The sequence below is a fragment of the Megalopta genalis genome, chromosome 1 (assembly GCF_051020955.1).
Source record: "Megalopta genalis isolate 19385.01 chromosome 1, iyMegGena1_principal, whole genome shotgun sequence".
Classification (NCBI taxonomy): domain Eukaryota; kingdom Metazoa; phylum Arthropoda; class Insecta; order Hymenoptera; family Halictidae; genus Megalopta; species Megalopta genalis.
Window position 1 is genome coordinate 4660421 of NC_135013.1, and position 23783 is coordinate 4684203.

The 23783-nt window shown below is 41.2% G+C and overlaps 1 protein-coding gene, 1 long non-coding RNA gene and 1 pseudogene across 2 annotated transcripts in view; all 3 read left to right on the forward strand.

Annotated features, from left to right (window-relative positions):
- Positions 1-23783, forward strand: part of Pdk1 (Phosphoinositide-dependent kinase 1) — a 1509859-nt gene that overhangs the window by 571949 nt on the left and 914127 nt on the right. The gene's annotated exons all lie outside the window — the stretch shown is intronic.
- Positions 1432-1551, forward strand: LOC117223661 (5S ribosomal RNA; annotated as a pseudogene).
- Positions 2032-3961, forward strand: LOC143260700 (uncharacterized). Its single transcript, XR_013034982.1, has 2 exons — positions 2032-3612; positions 3683-3961. It is a non-coding gene; the product is annotated as an uncharacterized LOC143260700 (long non-coding RNA).

Consider the following 23783-nt stretch of genomic DNA (forward strand, 5'->3'; position numbering starts at 1 on the left):
TTGAAACGTGGTGTAACCTCTATACTCGAAGCCATTTTAACATTTTATGCACATGAAATTGAGTCTTGCGATGACTTGTGATGACAGTTATACTTTTAACGACTTTTTAAATTTAAACTTTATTAATATAAAAATTATCTTGAAACGTGGTGCACCCTTTGCACTCGAAGCCATTTTAACCGTAAATCTAAAATAATTCTTCTGACTTACGGTATTTCCATTTTACATAAATGGAAATGTTGGCGTAACAATTTTAGTGGTGCCTCAGAGTCACCGCTCGAGTGCAAAGGGTTAAATCGTTAAAGCATCGAACAAACGAGCTCGAAGTTGGAAATTCATCCGACCAGTGTTTACTGCAAAACGATCGTTCGCTGTTGCGCCAGTTGCGACGGGCGCGGCGAGAGTCCGCGCCGCGGAAATTTCATTAAAACTCGGCGTTCTCCGGACGGAAAATATTTTGTCAGCGGCCGAAGGGGGGACGGGTGTCCTCTTCCGAACCTAATCCGCGGGCCGCGATACTTTCCGCGATATTTATGCCGGCAGAGGTAACGAATTGCCGGCCGGCAGTAATACGCGCGGCTTATTTTCCGCGGCGGAGGGGACGTGGGGAGGGCGGGGGGGAGGATGTATATTTTTCGTTAACTGGCCCCGAGCATTATACCCGGGCGCGTCTAAGGATAATGAGAAAAAATACGAGCGGGCCGGAAGGGCGCGCGTTACGCAAATTTCGCACCCGAAATTGGTGCGAATAAATCGAATTTTTAAGTTGCCGTGTAACAGGAACGTATGGCTCCGGGAACACCCGGGAGGAGGGGGGATACTGTTTACATTTACTCGACGATATCCCGTTGCTCCCTTCGTTCCGCGCCATTTTCCACACGTCGCGAGCCGCGGGCCGCGCCGCCTGATCATTTCGTTTTTTCGATTCTCGTCCTGTCTAAATAGCTTTTTCCGTGTGCCACGTAATTACGCGCGATTCGCGCGCGCCCTTCATCGCGTATCGTCGAATTCTCGTTTCGAATTCGCGCTTTCGGCGGACTATAGTGCGCGAGGCCTCGCCGAATCCAGGAAACGCGCTACCGATCGCTCTGTTCAATGAGAGCAGATTTTGTTACACATTAATGTTCTGCTGAATTACAATCGAATATTCGACTTTAAGTCACACACTGCCTTTAGTTCTTATTTTCTATTAATATTATTATTATTATTATTATTATTATTATTTCTGTTAATTTTACAGATTACAGTAATGTCTCCCTTACTGACGCTCAGATTGCGCAGAAAAATGGACAATTTGGGAAGAGGAGATACGATTATTCGAGCCTCGCGGCTCGTTTTTTTAGTTGTCAACCCTTAGCGCTCCGACGGCTCACAATCGCAACAGATATGTGTTGGAAGATAAGAAAATGTAATTGTTGCCACGTTTACCTCGCCAACGGCCATATCGCGTTGCAGAAAACCGATTCTCGTCCGATCATCGAAGTTAAACTGCGCTGAGCGTGGTCAGTACTTGGATGGGTGACCGCCTGGGAACACCACGTGCTGTTGGCTCCATCTTTTTTTTATTTCATTATCAACATTAACAAGACCGATTATTCTTATTATTATCGCGTAAACGACAACACAATTTTTTTACATTTCATGCAACTATCATTGCTGCATCAATTATTCGATCGGCAAATCCGTTGCCTGGCACAAATATTACTATAAAATACCATGAAAATCCGAATCAACGTGTTATCTTAACGAAGCGATAAACCTTTGAGAAGCAATAAAAATTAATTTCTCATAGAGCTCTCTGAATCTAGCGTTAAGAAGCTTGCCAGCACCTTCGGCGCGGAACTCGAGTCAGGCGATTTTAACCCTTAGCGCTCCGAAGGCTCCGCTACGGAGACATTTGTCATTTGTTCCGTAACTCCGAAGGCTCCGCTGCGGTGCCAAATGTTTTTAGCATACGTTATCACCGGCGTTAGAAATTGTTATCTGTAGTTAAAACGTGCTAAGTCTGTACCGTTACGATTAAACCATTTTTTGACCTTTTCTATGGTTAGCAACATGGAGAAAAACAAATATTACGATGAGAATTTAGAGCCGAGTGATACCGAAGACGTGTTTGATTTTGAAGAGTTAAAAGACATTGTGGAAGACAATGTTGGTTATGATTCTGACACCTCGAGTAGTAGCAGTGAAATTATACTACCAAAGAGACGAAGAATGAGAATTATTGAAAGCGAAAGCGAAGATTCGTTGCAAGACTTCGACGAATGGCGTGATGTTACGGAAGAATTACATATTCCAGATAGAATACCTTTTAGCGTAATGCCACAGGTCATTGGACCACAAGTTCCTACAAACATCGAACAGCCGATACGATATTTTAAATTATTTTTCACGGACGAATCGGTAAATGAAATTATAAAGGAAACCAACGATTACGCAGAAAATGTTCTAAACTTGAAAGAAATATCTGGAAACTCTATTTGGCAAAGTGAATACTGTGACACTTGTCCAAGTAAGCCCAGAATGCACATAGGAGATTGTTACCAAAGATATCGCACCATGGTGAATTACAAAATTTAAAATTTATCTTTTGTTTACGATAGGAAAATGTATATTTATAAAATAAATAAAATCAAATGCATTCGCAAAGGACGTGTACTCTTTTCCGCTCAAAATAAGACTTCCTTTATCTCAGGCACTCCGCTCCAAAAATGTGGCGGAGTTGTTGATTAGCAGTACTCGAGAAACGCGCGGCGCGCTACGGGTTAACAATCGATAACCATAAAAAACGAGCCACAAGGCTCGAACAATCGTATCTCTTCTTCCCAAATTGTCCATTATTGTGAACAATCTGAGCGTCAATTAGAGAGACATCACTGTATATTATACAGATAATATTATATTATATTAGATTATATTATAAAAACAGCCGAAGAGAGAAATATTGATCCTAAAAGAAACAATTGAGAAACAATTTAAGAGCGTCAAAGAAAAACTAATTTTCCTTGCAATTACCAACGGCGCGCTCGCCTCAAGTATCCAGAAAATTTCGACGGAACATAGTTTCGTCCACCTAGATAAATGCTCCCGAGAACATCGTCCGAAAAGCGAGAGTTTAAACGCGACGCGTTAGCACGGAAAGCATCTATGACGTCAGGGCGGCGTCATCGGTCGTGACGGCGTAAACTCGCGGTACGTCGAAGGGAGAAGGACGGTTTCAATTTGTTGATGGGTCGACCTCTCCGTCTGCAACGTCCGCGCGGGCGGACCCACAGAGAATCGCGAATTCCACATCCGAGATTTCGCGGCTCGGCTCGAAACGCAATCGGGGAACTCGATCGTTCGCCGCGAAATCCCCGGCGTGCTCGACCTTCGTGGCTCACGCGATTAATTTTTCAGCGTCGAGCGCGCCGAGGCCGCGATTACTTAACGCGTCGACGTTGGTTGTCACGCGAGGAAAATCATTTTTCGTTTGGTCACGGCAGATCGAACATCGGCCGGACACGGCGATCAATTACGTAGTCCCGACGTATTTGAACGTTTCTTACGGCGCCCGTTTGTCGGTCCTTGCACACACCGATGCGTCCAGCGCGATACTGCGAACTATTTCTCGTTGGTATTAAAGTTGGTAAAAAAGGTATTATTTTTCATGAAATTATTTTCAGACGCTCGTTTATTTTAGATACCGCGGGACCTTCGATCTCTCTGACCGTTGACGGATAACATGAAATGGTCAATCTTCCCGCGATTTCCTGACAATTTCACTTATCTGTTCGAAACATGCGACGTGCGAATAAAACGTTGCTCGAATCACCGATAAGATAACATAAAAATACGAGGATATTTTATATTATTGTTATGTTGTATTTTATTAATTATATTTTATATTAAATGTATTTATTTTTATTTATAAATATATCTTTATTTGTATTATAAATATATTGATGTATTTTATATTGTATTATTGTAATATTTTTAATGTAGTATTATGATCAGACTGCGGATTTTTATGCAAGATAAAAATTGCCTGCAGTAGTTGGAAGAAATGGTAACTAAATAGCAAGTTCATTTTTTCTTTAATATTAATATCTATATATTATATATTAATGTTAATATCAATATCTCTATATATTATATATTAATATTAATATCTATATATTATATATTAATATTAATATCTATATATTATATATTAATATTAATATCTATATATTATATATTAATATTAATATCTATATATTACGTAATAATATTAATATCTATATATTATATAATAATATTAATATCTATATATCATATAATAATATTAATATCTATATATCATATAATAATATTAATATCTATATATTATATAATAATATCTACAATATTTCTTATTAATAATAATTAATATTTTTCTTTAGTAATCACTTTAATAGATTGAACACAAGACACTGAAATTTTTAAATTCTTTTAATCTGCCTTCCATTTTAAATTGCAACCATCCAATTTGTTCGTAAATACATCAAATCCTAGATATAATTATGATATTTTCGAGATTTTAAGAATTCGACTGCTCGGAAGAAACATGATTGTGAAACGATTGTTGGGCAACAGTATCGATCTTAGCGCGCTCCTCCGTTAAAGGAACGAGTCGCCGAACCCTTCCCCTTGTCCTCGCTTAATCGCGGAAAACTGGAAGATAATGGCATGGTTTGCCCGAGCCGTAACATTTCCCGCGATAACTGAAATTGATTCGATTTAACTCGTTACGAAGCCGAATTAGATTACCAAGTTTTTTAATTTCGTCCCAACAGGCGCCCGCCGCGGGAGACGCTCGCTCGCTTGTTTGTTGGGCAAAGTTTACCGTTTCGAATATTTTTCCGCGGTTTCGGAATTGCCGGAACTTCTCAGGTGGAGAATTTTAGGATCAGATACGAGATAATGGAAGTGTTTACATTTCAAGCGCAAGCTCTCGGCGGCGAGCCGAGATTGCTTTTAGTTCGCTGGTCAACACCGTCCGAGACAATCGTTGCCCTCGATTGCTGGTTCTGTTTTTTAATTGAACTACGGTTCCCCGGAATATTAATGGAGAGCTGGTTTTTCTGATAGCCGTGACTGCAAAAAAATTAAATAGATTGTAATTATTGCTACGTCGTTCCGAAGACTCAATTTCAAATTATCTTGAAATAATATGCTATTTTGAAATGTTATACAAACGTTGAGAAAGAGTTTCAATAAATAAAGAGTAATATATAAGTAAGTAATAAAGAGTTAACAAGAGTAATAAGTAAATAAATAATAAAGAGTTAACAAGAGTAATGAATAAGTAAATAATAAAGAGTTAACAAGAGTAATAAATAAATAAATAATAGAGAGTTAACAAGAGTAATAAGTAAGTAAATAATAAAGAATTAACAAGAGTAATAAATAAGTAAATAATAGAGAATTAACAAGAATAATAAATAAGTAAATAATAGAGAGTTAGCAAGCATAATAAATAAGTAAATAATAAAGAGTTGTAAGCATCTAAACTTTTTTATATACAAGCTCAAATAATTGCTGAGAAGAGAATATCATGTGTATAGATGCAACCTTCGCGTGTAGAATAATTTTAACATATACATAGATATGCCTACAGTATTTCGCGACACCTGGGTAAACAAACAGTCGAGCGGCAAGCGCGATCGTCACTGAACGTTCGTATCGAATTTCAAAACAAACCACGATTTTTCAGTCATCTCCGATGAGCTGGCAAAAGAAGGTCTCCGACAACAGAGCTGGTCGTTATTCGCTTTTCTACGAATCAGAATATAACAACTTGCACGAAAAAGATCACTTTCATAAGAAATACTCGATTTTTTTTAATGTTTAATAATTTATTCTTGACTCGATGATATTCTACGAAAAGCATTTCTTAAATTGTTCTTATAGTCTCAGATAAAAAAAATTAAGATACGAGAGATTTTTAGTTTTTTTCTTGTCATCCCAAGTAATAGCAAAATTAAAAACGGCATTTTAGTCATCTTCTAGTAATCTAAAAAAATTCAATTTCATTCATAATCTAGTTTTAAAAGAGTTATTGCGTTCTAAAAGGTGTACGCTCAATTTTGGAATAATTGTATGATAATTGTATGATATATGAATAATTGATATATGATATATTGATATATGATATATTGATATATGATATATGATATATGATATATGATATATGATATATGATACATGATATATGATATATGATATATGATATTGTGAATAATATATGATATATGATATATGATATTGTGAATAATATATGATATATGAATAATTCTCTCTATGATAATAATTTATTTAGATATTTTTTCTTTCTTTATCTTTCTGTTTTCTCTTTTTTCATTTTTTCTGTTTCTTTGTACTCGCGCGATTGCTGCATAAAATCTCTCCATTTGTTATTACGTCTTTTGTAGCAAATGGTTTTTTTACCCGTGTACATGAATAAATTATTATTGTTATCATTAACCCTTCGCACTCGTCAGAGTAATGACTCTGAGGCACCCACTCAAGATTGTTATACAATGACGTTCTAAGATAATGTTTACATGATCAACTTTGTTTACTTTTAAAGAACCGTTGAAAATACAACTATTATACAGACTCAAACTCATATGCATAAATTGCGCTAATAAGTCATATAAAATGGAAAACCGTAGATGGTCCAAAACTATTTTGGATTTATAGTTAAAACGGCATCGAATGCAAAGATTATGTCAAGTTTATTATGTCAATTTAACCCTTTGTACTCGAGTGGTGACTCTGAGGCACCCAGCCCAGATTGTTATATGACGTTCTAAGATAATGTTTACATTATCAAATTTGTTTATTTTATAAAGAACTATTGAAAATACAACTATTATATACAGACTCAATCTCATATGCACAAATTGCGCTAATAAGTCATATAAAATGGAAATATAAAATAGATCGTGCAAAACTATTTTGGATTTATAGTTAAAATGGCATCGAGTGCAAAGGTTATGTCAAGTATATTATGTCAATTTAACCCTTTGCACTCAAGTGGTGACTCTGAGGCACCCACTCAAGATTGTTATATTATGTTCTAAGATAATGTTTACATTATCAATTTTGTTAATTTTATAAAGAACTATTGAAAATACAACTATTATACAGACTCAATCTCATATGCACAAATTGCGTTAATAAGTCATATAAAATGGAAATATAAAATAGATCGTCCAAAACCATTTTGGATTTATGGTTAAAATGGCGCCCACTCAAGATGGTTATATGACGTTCTAAGATAATGTTTACATTATCAAATTTGTTAATTTTATAAAGAACTATTGAAAATACAACTATTATACAGACTCAGTCTCATATGCACAAATTGCGCTAATAAGTCATATAAAATGGAAATATAAAATAGATCGTCCAAAACCATTTTGGATTTATGGTTAAAATGGCGCCCACTCAAGATGGTTATACGACGTTCTAAGATAATGTTTACATTATCAAATTTGTTAATTTTATAAAGAACTATTGAAAATACAACTATTATACAGACTCAATCTCATACGCACAAATTGCGCTAATAAGTCATATAAAATGGAAATAGAAAATAGATCGTCCAAAACCATTTCGGATTTATGGTTAAAATAACATCGAGCGCAAAGGGTTAATATCGTAAGTGAGATCGCGACGAATTCAACGAGCTGCTACACTACAACCTTAAACCTTGAAACAGCGCTAAAATAATTTCGGCGACGTTTCAGCGAATTCCGGAGGGGGGAGGGGGGCACCGCGGCCGGGCGTCGCGACGCTCGATTCGAGTAAGATCGTCACAGCGTGTAACAGGCCCGCGCTGTTTTTGAACGCGAGCCATTTCTTTTTGTTCCCCGGTCGGCCGCCAGAAGCGGCCGCAGCCTAGCCTGCCGGTCGTTACGGAACGTCGACAGACGTTTACTGCGAATAATCGGCGTATAAACCACGGACGGAATTGCTCAATTTGCATGATGTAGTAGTTCGATGGAAGTCGAGGACGATAAGCAACGCGTACGCTCGGTACGAGGCATGCGTGGGGAAGCATTAACTCGGGGATCGTGAATTGGTCTCCGGTGACTGATTTACCGTGGCCGCCGCGCCGCGCCGCGCCGCTGAAATTCCTCCGCGTTCCGCCGCCGCTGAAAAACCGCCTTTCAAACTGAAAAATGCATCCGCGGGACTATTTCATTCCGCATCTGGATGCAACAGATTATTAAGGAACCGCCGCGCCGCGCCGTCGCGAGAGCCGCTCGCGCAAGAACGCAAGAAAACGAGATTGCGCACGACAACGGCGGCGCGGCTATTCTCGTTCCGTGCCGTTTCCCTCGTATTTAACATCTGTACGCCATAATCGTTAACGCGTTAATCTACCCGGCAATTTTTCTGGCAGCCTGATTACACGAAGATCACGCGCGGACTTCTATTCCAGAGTTGCGAAGATATTGCGAACGGTCCTTCTCGCGGCCTGTCGTTGAACGAATGAATTTATTAGCATTTAGTAACAAATTCTTCGTTCGTTCGTAGGATTTTAATTATTTAAAAAACATTAGCGTTCTCGAGGTTTGTCCAGCTGTTAATTGAACGCTAGAACTATCGAACCGATCGAAACGACTGATTTCTGATTGTTTCCTTTTACGGTTTCTGATATTATAAAAATATTTCTAGAAATGTTTGAGTACATTTTTTTTATTGAAGTATGCAGGGTGTGCCAAAGATATGGCATTTCCGAGAAATGAGGGATTCCTGAGGCGATTTGAAGCAACTTTTTCCTTTACAAAAATTTTCTCCGAGGCATCGTTAACGAGTTATTCATAAGAAAACACTGACCAATGAGGGGCGAGTTCGCTCGGCGCTAGGCGACCGGGCCAATGAGCGGAACCGAGCTCCGTCGGCTCGGCCGCCTAGCGCCAGTCGAGTTCTAGCCTCTCATTGGTCGCTGTTTTTCGTTAATAACTCGTAAACGAAGCCGCGGATCGCAATTTCGCTAAGGAAAAAGTTACTTGAAATGATCTCAGGAACCGCTCGTTTCGCGGAAGTACCATAATTTTGGGACACTCTGTATATTATAACATAAATCGCTCGCAGTTTAAATGAATCCAGTCTTGGAAACATTGTTTTAGATTGTCATGAAACAATGTGTGTACATTAGTCGCGTTTAGGGCACGGTAGTTTTAGTATTAATATCGGGTTCCATTTCTTGCGCAGTTCTTTTAGACTGTATTTCGAACATATTTCTCTAAGATCCTCTTATTGGATCTAATACAAATTCTTGAAGCGAAGGATGAGGTAGGGTAAGTGTTGGTATTACTGCGGACGCTCTAAATACTGCGGTATTTTATAAAAGTAATAAAATCTAGCGCGATGATAGTAGAGTACCTATACCTAATTTGTAAAGTGTTGCACTGAAACTATCTTGATCCTAGAAATTGTAGCTCTGTGTGTGCGTGAGCGCGCGCGCGCGCGCGTGTGTGTGTGCATCTAAAAGAGAAATGGGTTATGTCAATCTTGACACGCGGTAATTGGAACATCCTTAGTACATATTTGGCTCGCAGTAATAGGTACATAACCGCAGTAATATATGAGTAATATAATAATACAATAACAGTAATATAATCAGTAATATACTAACTTCTTTGCTTTTATTTATTATGCTTTCTAATGAAATTCGTCATTTCTAAGATCCGATATTTTGAGAAAAGTAAATAAGTTGAATATAATAAGTATAACATAGTATAATAATATAATATAATACGTATAATATAATATAATATAATATAATATAATATAATATAATATAATATAATATAATATAATATAATATAATATAATATAATATAATATAATATAATATAATATAATAAGTATAATATAAGTTATGTAATAATAAGTTAAAGGATAATAGGCATAGCTCAAGCTGTCAATTTATTAGCATAAAATGTCTCACCTTCTCCATCAAGATTCCCTTCATTGAGAAACCATGGTAATACCTACACTCAGCCAACCGAAGAAGTAGATGACAACACATAAAATTAGAACTAAAAGAACTGCTGATTCTGCAGCTAAAAAAGGTATGAATGTAGCCCAGTGGGTCTGCTAATTCTGCTGCCAAAGACCGAATGTAGCCCACGAGGCCACCTACGTACGTATGCATGCATGTGTTTCCTTCGCGGCCGAAAAGTAGGGCGCAAGACGGACACCTGGAAAAGAGGAAAGGTGAGAACCGCGAAAGGTTAGAGGGTTATCTGCCGGGGCCAGCGCAGCAGCTCCGCTTTGATCCGCCGCAGCCGGGTACAAATTCATCCCGGCGCAATAATAACAATTAGACGCGTTGCGAGCTCGTTATGCCGCGGCAAAGGAGATTAAACTAAATCTCGGCGGCTCTCCCCGTCGTCGGAGAAGGCAATATCAACAGGCAACTTGTTCGTAGCTCCTTCTCTGTTCGCGCCGCCGTCGCTGTCTCTGTTCTCGCAGGTAGTAGCACTTCTATCCGTTCTCTCTCTCTCTCTCGCGCTCTCTCTCTCGCGTTCTCACTCTCTCGCGCGCTCTCTCTCTCTCGCGCTCTCTTTCTCGCGTTCTCCCTCTCTCGCGCTCTCTTTCTCTATCTCGCGCGCGCTCTCTCTCTCTCTCGCTCTCTTTCTCGCGTTCTCTCTCCCTGTCTCGCGCGCGCTCTCTCTCTCTCGCGCTCTCTTTCTCTTGCGCTCTCACTCTCTCGCGTTCTCTCTCTCTGTCTCGCGCGCGCTCTCTCTCTCTCGCGCTCTCTTTCTCTTGCGCTCTCACTCTCTCGCGCTCTCTCTCTCGCGTTCTCTCTCTCGCGCTCTCTCTCTCGCGTTCTCTTTCTCTCGCATGCTCTCTCTCTCGCGCTCTCACTCTTGCGCGCTATCTCTCTCGCGCGCGCTCTCTCTCTCTCTCTCTCTCGCGTTCTCTCTCTCTCTCTTGCGCTCTGTCGCGCTCTCTCTCTCTCTCTCTCTCTCTCTCTCTCTCTAACTCTCTCTCTCTCTTCGTCTGGCCGGCGAGTCTGCTCGTTACCTAAGCACTAACAAATGGCTCTTCCTTCCTTTCAGAGCCCAAGGTTGTTCCAGGTCGACAGCCGTGTTTACACACTGCGGACGCAGGCAACCCGTGTTCTTCGTTTACACTTTACACGGTTTTCGTTCTTCCTGGGACAATGGCCATTCAGAAGCGTGGAGAAGCCGCCGGGCTCGGTCCACCCTCCGGCAAATATCCCTTTCGACGGCCCGTCGCACGGCCTGTCGAGCCTCGAAGGTCACGGAATGTCGTGTCCTCGCTGTTTAGAGACGGGACGACGGAAACCGGGCCGCGGTCGAAGAAAATCGACTTCTGGGGCTGTTCGGGGCTCGGGAAGGCTATCTCTGTTTTTTCGAGAAAACACGGCCGGTCGTCTACGACATTGCTTGATAACTTAATTAAATAATAATAACAACTTAACTTAATAATAATAACTTAATTTCTACAAATTACACTTATGGCAAAAATGTGCAGCTGGAATATAACATTATGAAGATGCGTGATCAGTTTCATAATAATGTTTCACTGTTTTCGAGTTATCAGAATTGATGAAAAAAGTTATTTACTTTCGTTCAATTTCTATTTTACTGAATTTTTATTTCGCATTAAAGATCCGCAGTCTACTTATTAGGCTCTTTTAAAGGGGACGTATCATCTATTATACCTTAGGCCACTAAAATTGCCAGAAACACAGCCGATCGTCTACAGAATTACTTGATAACTTAATTAAATAATAATAACAACTTAACTTAATAATAATAACTTAATTTCTACAAATCATACTTATGGCAAAAATGTGCAGCTGGAATATAACATCGTGAAGATGCGTGGACAATTTCATAATAATGTTTCACTGTTTTCGAGTCATCAGAATTGATCAAAAAAATTATTTACTTTCGTTCAATTTCTATTTTACTGAATTTTTATTTCGCATTAAAGATCCGCAGTCTACTTAATAGGCTCTTTTAAAGGGAACGTATCATCTATTACATATACGTTAGGCCACTAAAATTGAAATAAATGAGAATCTTGCAAACTAGCTCTACAAAAATAAAGCCACCAATAATGCAAAAAACAATTTTTATTAGAACAAATATATTATAATAATAATTTTGTTTCTATTTATAATAATATTGTAATAATATTAACACAATATTATTACACATATTAATAATATTGTAATAATATCAACACAATATTATTACACATATTAATAATATTGCAATAATATCAACACAATATTATTACACATATTAATAATATTGTAATAATATTAACACGATATTATTACACATATTAATAATATTGTAATAATATCAACACAATATTATTACACATATTAATAATATTGTAATAATATTAACACGATATTATTACACATATTAATAATATTGTAATAATATCAACACAATATTATTACACATATTAATAATATTGTAATAACATTAACACAATATTAATGAATTTTTTAACCGGAAGAGAAACGAAAGAAAACTGTCATTATACTTTTTACAAAGACAATTCCCTGTAAACAATTTCCATCAGTCTTGCATGGTCAACATAACCGCTGCTATTTACTGTTTATTCACGAAGATATCGTCCATATTGATTCGTCAGCCGAAAGATTCCGCGACGAACGTGTGCTTACACCGCGTGAACACCCTTTCAAAGAAAAGCGATCGGCATCCGAACCGTCGGCCCAACACCGTGACCTTGAAACAACCTTAATCACGCGAAAGCTAGAATTCCCACGTGAGACGTACGTTCACCCAGATCGCAGCCTTCGCGTTCGCCCAAGGTGCTCGTGCACCGCGCGGAACGCGAACATTTGCATTTTATTTGTCGCAGAGCGTGGCAACGGTCGCGTCGGTGGTTAATGGCGAGGGTTCAGACGAAGTGGAACGCGGACGGACGAGATAGCGGCGGATCCACGTTTCTCCTGACATTTCCACGGTCCATTTATTTAACGGCAAGACGGATCCGCGCTCGCGCGCTCGCGGAAACGTCACAAAGAAGCATCCCTCCCTTTCCCTCCTCGCGGGCGCGGAGATCAAAAGTGTGCACACCGAGCCCCACGTCTATCCGCGGGACCGTCTAATTACGCCGAGGAAATATGGAGTCCGCGAGGAGGCAAGATGGCGGTGCAACGAGCAGCATTCCGAGTGGTGCACGACGACGGTGCCAACGGTGGAAACGTGTGCCCGCTATCGTTCCCAGCTTATCGCGGCACAGTTCTTACGTTCTATTCACGGCGCCCGGCCCCAGGGAAACACGCTGAAAGACAGACTTCAATTTCCACCTAACTGATAAGAACCGTCGCGTCGCGACGCGAGGAGTCGCGAGGAGACGCGGAGGCCGACGTCGTCGCGATCAGAGTTATCTTGCCCGACCCATTTAAGGACTCCTAATATTTTGCTTCAATAACGCCGCTTCGCGATAGTCTTCAAGGAATTATTATTAGCTGATTAACGGCCCGGCCGATGCTGGATTTAACCCTTTGCACCCCGCTGTCCTCTTTGGTGGGACATCGTAATTCTAGCATATCACTCGGACGTCCCCTCTCGTGGGACATTAAAGTTTATTAGTGATTACGGGGAATTGAGTTATTGCAGCGCAACTTTTTGAGACATGCATGTTTCCCTGAAGTTTTCTTCTGAAATGGCACAAGAAATCAAATCAAAATATAGTAAAATTACTAAGATATATACAAGAAATGTCAACGGGTTTTGACGAGAACGTGAGAGGCGTGCTCAGGACGGTCCGAGCATTTCAAAGGCGCCACTTGAAAAGTGCGATAAGGCAAGTTTTTAGAAGAAAGGTCGGTATGCGAACATAGCACGCACTCTATAGTGAGATTTATAATCATAAAATCTGGAGGAAAAGATTTTCAAAGCTGAACTCAGTCTGGTTTTGAAGCGTCGAGCGGTATAGATAGATCTAACGAGTGAGAAAATCGGAAAAGTGATTCTTCTCTTGGTAAATAAATTGTTTGGTAAAAGTTTTTTTTGGTAAATATCATCTTGTGAGTTAGTAATAACAATTAGAAATTTTCAACCTATGTATTTATTCATATTTTTTATTAGAACAATGGCAAAACGTTCAAACACGAATGAGTCTCATGACACAAGTAGTAGCGAAGATGAGCTCCAGATAGACGTTTAGACAGATATGTTAGAAAGACTAACTGTAGAAGGTTTTCTTCTACAGTTAGTCTATCGTTTTGATAGCAGTGATAGTGATATCGTCCAAGCAACAAGGCGACGAGAGAAAGAGTTCGCATAGATAGCGATTACAACTACAAAACAAAATTATAAAACAAACAATAACAAGATTATAAAAAATAAAATATTGATTTTTTTGCAAATTTCTCGATTTCAGCCAAATTCATATAAGTCCAATATTATTATAATATGTTAGTTAGTCCCAAAACCATACAAAATAATACGAGGGTCTGTAGATGCCCGTTTCTGCAAAAAAGTGGCGCTGAGTAGTTGGTAGCCAACGTCCAGAATGGTTCGGAGTGCTAAGGGTTAAATTGGAACAGAATCTCGTCTCGGCGATGCGTCCCGATCCCTGCTAAATGGATCCCGAGCATTCGCTGCAATATTTATGCACGTCTTTGGGCAGGGATATTGTTTTTGATGCCGCGTTGTTGTTGTTGTTGTTTCTTTTTTGTTTGGCTCTCGTGGAAGATTAATGCACGCTGCTTACGGTAGGAAACAAACGGGGGTTCGATGGAACATTGAAACGCAAACGGGAAAACGAAATGTACTTGTTCGTCGTTGTCATCGTTGTACGTTTTTTAATGTATAAAACTGTATATAAAGTGTGTATAAAACGATATACATATATATTTTATATATAATACTATATATGAAACTATATATATATTTTTTATATATGAAACTGTATATAAAATTATATTACTAAAACTGTATTTTCTCTCTTAACGATTTTAATTAATTAATGATCTTCCAATCTCCAAATCATCCTAAATTTATATCATCGTTAATATAATAATACAGAATAATTACAGAATTTAATGTACTTAGTATGTTCTTAAATTATGTCACAGGACACTTTTTTATCTCTCACATTTTTTGAGTTATGTCCAATTGAATATGTTGAATTTTCATTTAATTCTTAAATTATTGTTTAATTAGCTGTTAATTATTGCTGTTAGGTGTTATTGGAGAAATCATCTAATAACACTGCCAAAATGGCACGTGTATTTTTCAACGTATTTTCAAAATATTTGTTTACAAACAATTAAAACACTGGATTTCATTTTCATTATTCTATCCCACCAAAAATCCAAATGTATATATTTCGATCCAAAAAAAGAAAATCTATATATATATAAAATCCAAATATATATATATATATATATATATATATATATTTTATATTATCTTTTACACTTTATATTACTATATTATATTATATTATAAATGCCATATATATGGAATTTTTAAACCTACTTTTAAAATATTTTTGTAATAATTGTTTGTAAACAAATATTTTAAAAATAGGTTTAAAAATTCCATATATATGGCATTTATAATATAATATAATATAGTAACATAAAGTGTAAAAAGTAATATAAAATAGTGTAATATAAAATGTAAAAATAAGGCTTAAACATATAATCTTAACTATCATACGTTCTTTTCCGCTTTTCATACAGAAACCGATCACCGCGCGTCTCGCATAACAGGTGTCCCCGATTTCGCAATCCGAACCCCACAGAAAACAAAATTGCGCCGCGCCGTTTGCGGTCGCGCGAAATTCCGCGGAATTTATTTCTTCATTTCCGGCTTATCGGAAAGGAAATCCACGGGACGCGGTTCCGTCGTAGCAGCAGGTTAAACAACGCCGGCTCGGTCCCCGCCGAAGAATACCACCGGCTCGTAGGAAAAGCTCGACAGGGTAGAAAAACACGGCGCAGTTTCAATTTGAATTTTAATTGCCGCGACGTCCGGGAATTGCGATGGCGTTTTGTCGTCGATAAGAGGCAACCAGCCCGGAGCCACCGGTGGCTCCGGAGTCGAAACGGTACCCGGGACCGTTAATGCAACTTTGTGACCGTGTCGCGGCTGCTGTGGCTCTGCCCCCCTCCCCCCTCCCCCCTCCCCTGGGGCCACGGCATACGTGTTTCCTATTATTTTCAGCTTATCGCAGCCGGCGCTCGTTCCCCGAGTGCCGCGCTGCTTCGTTGTTTGACGTTCAAGATAAATATTATCTTCTCTCGCTGCCTTGTTCCACGGACCGCGTGCTCCGTCTATCCTGCGCGCACGATGCTGCGCGCGCACGTTTTTCCCGATGCCGCGGAGCCGGGCCGCGTCGCGCCAGGTGGTTTTCCCGACGCCGCTGCGGATCCCCTCCGGACGAAAGGACAGGAAAGAACAGGAAACGGGATTCCTCGGATTATTTGAAGCAACTTCTTCCTTTACAAAAATGTTCTCCGAGGCACCGTTAACGAGTTATTAACGAAAAAGCAGTGACCAATAAGAATCGAGTACGGCTGACGCGAGGCGGCCAAGCCAACCAGCGCACGGAGCCCAGTTCCGCTCATTGGCTCGGCCGCCTCGCGCCAGCCGAGCTCGCCTCTCATTGGTCACTGTTTTTCGTTAATAACTCGTTAACGGTGCCTCGGAGAAAATTTTTGTCAAGGAGAAAGTTGCTTCGAATGACCCGAGGAACCCGCCACTTTCGGATTGCGAGACATTTTTGGGACACCCTGTATAGGAAAATAATTGCGCGAGGGTTCACTTGGACCCGAATCTTCGAATTGTTTCCATACTTGTCTACCGAATTTTCTTTTTTTTGTTTTTTTAGTTGGTTACTTAACACTAGATTTACGGAATCTGTCAACGACGGGTCACTAATTTTTTAATTTACGATTATTCATATCGTAAAGATATATTTACGAGTTATTTATTCAATTTTATTCAATTTTTCCCCGGCGCCCCGTTTTTGCACCACGATCGACAGTCGCGTGCACGAATGCAACCGGATCGCAGAAAGATCGTCTTCGCTTTCGGGTTTTGCGGTTGTCCCGCGAGAAACCGCCCAGAAATTTCGCGCGCCTGCGCACGAACCACGCGAGCTGTGTGTTTCAGCGAAAGTCGAATTCTCAAGCTTTCTCGTCGTTTGTATATGTTTTGCGAGAGCGACGCGCGCGTGGGCGTGCTCTCGCTAGGCTATCGTATTGCAAAATATGCAAGGAAACGTCGCGCGGAGAGAGCCGAGCGTTCTAAAATAAATCTGACCCGACGACAAGTGTATAATTTGATTTTCTTCGCGATCGAAGAAATACAGCGACGATAGTAGTAACGATAGTATTCGAACGCTGCTGTATTTATTTAAATATATGACGTAAAAAGTTAAAGTTATACCAGTGTTCGAATACTTTCGTTACACACTGTGTATTTGACACGGCGGATACATACGTCGAAGCAATTCGCACGATCGTTTTCATCGCGTTGTTCTCGCAGTTGCTCGAACAGAATAAATATTTACCATCGCGAGGACCGACGCGGGGTAAAACACCGTCGATTTTTCCGGGATCGATTGCGACGGGAATTCCGAGGAGATCGATTTTCCAGCGAGCTGAGAAGGTCGGCCGTGGACGGCCGCGGAAAACTTGGAGGAATCACGGCTTTCCGTGACCTCGTGTCGCTGATATGGCAACGCACTGGATCATCCGATGACAGCGGATGATTCGCCTCGTCTCTGTCTGTCTGTCTGTCTCTCTCTCTCTCTCTCTCTCTCTCTCTCTCTCTCTCTCCCACGCGCTCTCTCTCGTGTTCCCTCTCTCGCGCGCGTTCTCTCTCGCGCGCTCTCTCTCGCGCGCTTTCTCTCTCGTGTTCCCTCTCTCGCGCGCGTTCTCTCTCGCGCGCTCTCTCTCGCGCGCTTTCTCTCTCGCGCACTCTCTCTCGCGCTCCCTCTCTCTCGCGCTCTCTCTCTTGCACGCTCTCTCTCTCGTGCTCTCTCTCTCGCGCACCCTCTCTCTCGCGCTCTCTCTCGCGCGCTCTCTCTCGTGCTCCCTCTCTCCCTCTCTCTCTCTCTCGCGCGCTCCCTCTCTCTCTCTCTCGCGCGCGCTCCCTCTCTCTCTCTCCCCCTCTCTCTCTCTCTCTCTCTCTCTCTCTCTCTCTCTCTCCCGCGGCACGGTTCGACAAATGCAATCGGATTGCAGCAGAAGCACGCGACCAGTTCATGCCTCCGCGCAGCGTAAACAAACGTTGCATAATCGGTTGGAAATGGGACGGTCGCATTATGTCAGTCAGGCAACGGTGTCACGCGAGCGCGAAAGCCGAAGTCCTCGAGCCTCTGTTTCTTTATCAGGGAAAAACTGCGGGCAGAAATAGCACGGACGGTTTCGCGGAAACATCAATCTGTGTCTATTCCACGAATCGATACGCGGAGGGAACATGACCTAACTCAATTTACCCATCGGACAGGAAATTCTTCCTCATCGATGGCAGAAAAATCTGTTCAAGTTAGATACTGATTATCGCGTGGTTGGAAAGTTCCTGGAGATAGCCCCACTCTCTTTCTCTCTCTCTCTCTCTCTCTCTTTCTCTCTCTTTCTCTCGTCAATCGCAGATGGAAATTTTGCATTTTTAAATGAAATCGATGCGTCGACGTTCGCGGTTTATTATATTGTTGCAGAATTATGCTTGGAAATCAAACTTTGATATGTCTCTACACTGTCTAAGTTTGTGTGGATGTATTCAATGACGGGGAAAAATCGATTTTTGTGAAATAGTAAATAGACTGTAAATATTTTTATCCTCTTATGTGGTACAGAATTTGACGAATAAACTTTTTTTGAAATAGTAATTAAAAACATATGTTTGAAATGAGATTTCCACATATGTAAATACTACAATTTCAAGAATAGTTGATTTGTCAAATTCTGTAGTACATGAGAAGATAAAAATATTTATAGTGTATTTACTATTTCCAAAATCTATTTTTATATGTATGTGCAGCATACATTTTCATACATTTTCATACATTTCATACATTTTATACATTTTTATACCTTTATTATATTGTTCATTTAAGACTGATTTATTGAGAAAATAATAGGAAACTAATTTCTCAAAAGTAGTATTAATTAAGTATCTAATATTATATTATCAATTAAATAAAAGTATATTATACAGTAGTTTTATGCATAATATATCACTTAAAATTAAAATAATGTTAATTAACTTGCCTATCTGCCAATTACAGCTAAGAATACAATATTAGTGAGAAAACTTTCAGATCTTTTTAAAAAGCAGAATAAATGTCTTATTGTTACTTTTATAAACTAATATAAAACAGCTGTTTTTTTTGTGCTCCGTAAATCTAGCGTTAAAGTTTTCTTCGACTATTATTATTATTATTATTGTGCGGTACGTAAAACAGAAAACAGCGCACACAAATGGCAAAACATATCTTATATTTTCCGCGATATGAAACTGATAGCTAAGACGAATATCGAGGACTCGGGAACACGGTCGAATCTCGCAAAGCTCCTTAGCCCCATAAGATCAGAATCGGCGGGAATCTCGCGTCAACAAACGTCGGCTGAAAAACGAGGTTCCCGTCTCTCGTCTCCCGTCGTCGTCGTCGTCGGTGAATTTATATGCGGTTATTACCCTAATCACCTTAGAGCAGCATTCAGCATCGGCTGTGGTCGGAAGAGTGGCCCATTGTATCCGAAGAGTCCTCGGCGATGCAGATTACGGTGCTCGCGTCCCGATAAGCCGTCCGATAATACGTTTTCTATTGCGGAGGAACGCAAAGGCGTTCTCCGTCCTCCGCGGCCCGTTATCCCCCGGCCCCTTAGAACGGAAGCGAGAGGTCGTTCTGTCTCCGGCAGGATGAAACGTGACCGGTCACCGATCGACCGAGATACCGTCGGCCTCGAATCAGGATTTCTTCCAGGGGGATTCCCGGCTTCTTATCGCCGGCCATCTTCATCCGCTCGTCCGGAGCTTTTGAAACCTTCCGCGCCTCCCCTCCCCTCGCCTCGCCTCGCCCCGCCTCGCTGCGTCGCGCCGCATCCGAGGGTTCATCTCCATTCAGCGAAACACGCGATACAGTTCCTATCCACGACCACGAGGGGCAGCAGGAAGGGGAGGGGGGGATCGAATTGTCCTCGGTCCCCGAGACTTCCTGCCGATGCGACGGCGCTACATACAAAGTGACCTTTAGAGCTCGTGCTATCGACACCCGGCGATCCTCTCTCTTTCCCGGCTTTGAAGAACCGCCGGATTTAAGACTGGCCGCTCCGGACGGCTCGCGATAACGTTGCGCGGCTTGTTTGTTTGTGTAATTAGATTGCGGCCGATCCTTCCGGCGACGCCAATGTCTTTTATCTGCGCCGGGTGGACCCTGGATCTCGTCGCCTTTCCCGGAGACTGTTATTTTTATTGACACACTCTATCGTCCTTTCTAAATATTTATTTTTATAAATTTCGTTATACTGAGTGTTCCAACAGTGCAATCCGAAAAGGGGGAAGCACTTCCTGTAGTGTGTAATTATTTATTTATATTTATTTATGTATACAGTGTTATTTATATATACATTTACACAGGGTGTCCCGTAATTATGTTAATACCCGGAACGAGGGGATTCCTGAGGTCATTCGAAGTAACTTTTTCCTTTACAAAAATGTTCTCCGAGGCGTCGTTAACGAGTTATTCGCGAAAAACGCTGGCCAATGAGAGGCGAGCGCGGCTGACGCGTCGAGCCAATAGGCTCCGTGCGCTCGTTAGCTCGACCGCCTAGCGCCAGCCGAGCCAATCAGCGGAACTAGGCTCCGTGCGCTCGTTGGCTCGGCCGCCTAGCGCTTGACGAGCTCGACTCTTATTGGTCAGTGTTTTTCGTTAATAACTCCTAAACGAAGCCACGGATCGCATTTTCGCTGAGGAAAAAGTTACTTCAAATGAAGTCCAGTTACTTCAGGAATCCTCTATCTCCGGATTACGAGACATTTTTGGGACAGAGGAAGAATATATTTGGAAGAAATCCTAAACATTCTCGCGTTACATACTCGTTATCAAAATCTGATTGTCAGTTTCGAACACGTGAAATATCTTTTGCAAAGTGTCCAGCGACGAAAATATTGTATTTCCAAGATTTCAATTCTGTTCCACCAACATTCTGAAAAATGTTGGACGTTCCCATGCCGATAATTCGCAGTTCAAAGCTTGTTTGTCTTCGGTCCGTTCTTTCGAACGTACGTTTCGAGTTACGACGGAACATCGATTATCGAAACGACGATTATCGAAACGTCTGATTATCCTGTTTCTGTACAGATAGCTAAATCTACGTGTACCTCGTACGCGAGACTATTTTTCATGGAACACGTTGAAAGATCGACTCTGTTCTTGGAAAACGAGTCCCGTCGACTACCACGAGAAGACTTTCTTTTTTTTTTAAAAAAAGACGTTCGCAACAGTCGAACGTATCTCGTCGGAAAAACTCCGGCTCCGAAAGTAGACGCGGCAGGTCTTGATTGCGATTATTACGGCGGAGAGGTAAATCCATGTAATTTCGTCCGCAATTAGAGGTCAGACGGGGCGGACGCCGGTTACCGCAGCCCTCGAAAAACGCATTTGCCACGAATTTTCCGCAAAGTGGATGCTGGAAGCGCCGGAGGGTCTGGTCGCAAGCCACGGCCTCGTCGTGGTCTCTCGTCCGGTTAGGCGAAACGCGGTGAGAAGCGTCTCGCGGCGGGGCCCCGTGATCCTAATCGGGCGCGTAAGCGTAGCCGCGGCTTCGCCGGGGATCACGGGTGCCATCGGTGTTCATCTGGCCCCTAATCCCGTCGGATTCCGGCGATTCCCCGTCGAAATAATGGGCCATTCGAGGCGACACAACCGGGCCGACCCTCTCTTGTATCAACGCGCCGCGCGATTCCGATCTGAATTGAATCGACTGGCCCGCGTCTCGAATAAGAGGAGCGCGCCCCTCTTCCTGGAAGCCGGCCTCCTGGATCGCCGCCTCGACGACTCCTTTCCCGACCCTCGGCCGACGCGATTTTTCTTCGGCCACCCTCGGAAAAACGCGCCGAGACCACCGGAGAGACCCCGGCGCACGCACGTTAATGGAAACTGCGACGGTAATCCGTTCGAATCGAGCGTATCCATCTCGGAACAGGCTGATCATAGAGACCCGGAACGGCCTGAAATTATTTACAGGCACATGCCGGTCGACAGAGGGTCGAGGGATAGCCTTGCGAAGGGATATACGAGCGAAGGGACACGGTCGATTTCGAATTGGGGCTGAGCCCGACTTTTTTTAACCCGCGCCCACGGAAACGGCTGCTTCTGACGTTCTGTGACACTTATTTGTCGGGTCTCTTGGACGTATGTCAAGGTGTATCCGCTCTGGATAATATTAGTATTATTATTATTGTTGTTATTATTTGTTTATCGAACGGGCAAAATATTCTTTGTATTACAGAATATGTTTGGGTTGAAAAGATAAGGTGGACGCTGAGCCGCCGACTACGATGGCCGACATAAGTATACAGGGTGTCCCAAAAATGTCTCACAATCCGAAAATGGGGGGTTCTTGAGGATATTTGAAGAAACTTTTTCCTTAACGAAAATGCAATCCGCGGCTTTGTTTACGAGTTATTAACGAAAAACAGTGACCAATGAGAGGCGAGCTCGGTTGACGCGAGGCGGCCGAGCCAACGAGCGCACAAAGTCCAGTTCCGCGCATTGGCTCGGCTGGGACGGCCGAACTCTTATTGGTCAGTATTTATACGTTAATAACTCGTAAACAAAGCCGCGGATTGCATTTTCGCTAAGGAAAAAGTTACTTCAAATGACCTCAGGAAGCCTCCATTTCCGGATTACGAGACATTTTTGGGACACGCTGTATATCGGTATTATATATATAATAATAAAATAACATCATTAATCTATCGGTTCGGAAAATGTCACGATGTAAATGGTCGTTATACACTGAAATCTTTTCCGTAAATGAAATCATTGCAACGTTAACAAAGGAGTCACGATTTCCTAACAATATTAACCCTTTGCGCTCGAAGCTGCTTTAACTGTAAATCTAAAATAATTTTTCTGACTTACAGTAGTTTTATTTTATATAACAAAGTGCATTTTATGCGCGCAAAATTGAGTCTCACGACTTACACAACGCTTACACTTTTAACAATTTTAAAAAAATCTAAACTTTGTTAATGTAAAAATTATCTTAGAACGTGATATAACAAATTTTAGCGATGCTTCAGAGTCACCAGTCGAGTGCAAATGGTTGAAAACAAGCTTCAAACGTAACCAATCGGTATATTTCGCCACGTAGAACGAGATCACTGTACTCACTTAGGCGAAACACCCTGCGCATCGAATATGTAACTCGCAAATATATTTTTACAATCTCTAAATGATCGTAAATTAAAAAGTTGTGATGCTGTGAATACCAATTATTATATAATTGGTATAAAATATAAATAAAACTAAATATACCAATATATAGAGGCGCCTCAGAGTCGCCGCTCGACTGCAAAGGGTTGAAAACAAGCTTTAACCGTAACCAATCGGTATATTTCGCCACGTAGAACGATCCACGTGTCTCGACCTTCATCCCGCTTCACCCTAAAACACCTTATTCTCGATCCGCCATAGAATGCACCGCGTTACCCGAAAACTCTTCGAGAACCTCGAGGGTCGTCCTAAAAAAAAAAAAGATTCCGAGG